The sequence below is a fragment of the Sinocyclocheilus grahami genome, unplaced genomic scaffold (assembly GCF_001515645.1).
Source record: "Sinocyclocheilus grahami isolate Dianchi unplaced genomic scaffold, SAMN03320097.WGS_v1.1 scaffold409.1, whole genome shotgun sequence".
In the NCBI taxonomy this organism is placed as follows: Eukaryota; Metazoa; Chordata; class Actinopteri; order Cypriniformes; family Cyprinidae; genus Sinocyclocheilus; species Sinocyclocheilus grahami.
In genome coordinates, this window is record NW_015505588.1 from 675,021 (window position 1) to 675,653 (window position 633).

The 633-nt window shown below is 29.9% G+C and overlaps 1 long non-coding RNA gene across 1 annotated transcript; it reads right to left on the minus strand.

Annotated features, from left to right (window-relative positions):
- Nucleotides 1-6: 6 nt before the first annotated feature.
- Nucleotides 7-627, minus strand: LOC107550881 (uncharacterized). Its single transcript, XR_001604710.1, has 3 exons — nt 500-627; nt 292-373; nt 7-203 (listed from the first exon to the last, which is right to left on the minus strand). It is a non-coding gene; the product is annotated as an uncharacterized lncRNA (long non-coding RNA).
- Between the last annotated feature and the right edge of the window lie 6 nt (nt 628-633).

Consider the following 633-nt stretch of genomic DNA (forward strand, 5'->3'; position numbering starts at 1 on the left):
ATCTGAAACATGCATAATGTAAGAATACATTTTACATACATTTTGTTTAATAAATTGGTGAAAACTATTTTGAAAATTTAAATTAAATTATTCAGAGAAGTCTGATGTTGAGATATTTGTCCAAAAATGATTGAATAATTCCAACGGTAGCCATCACAGTTAGGAATAACAGGGCACACAACACCAAGTAAAACCCTGGCAACCTAGAAACAAAAGAAAGAATATATAAAGAAATTATATATTTATCTATTTATTTCTAATAACTTGAATAACTTATGTTTTGATCATCACCTTTTCTTGCTTTCACGAATATAGCCAGTAAAGTACATCTCTCTGCCCACAATATACAGAAGTCCTCCAAAAGCAGCAAGCACTGTGAAAGGGGAAACATGAAGATCTTTTTATAAACTATAAAACGGTTCCTCTATTTTTTATTGGTCCACCATATTACTATATCATTGTTATAGAAATAATTATAGAAATACACTATGTAACATACCTTCATTGAAAAAGATGCCAGAGATCCACAATACCACCAAGAAAATGGAATATGACTCTACACTATTCTGGCTAAAGAAATAGTGGAAGGACATATTTTTAATATTTGCTGATTTGTTTGTACAGGTTTATACA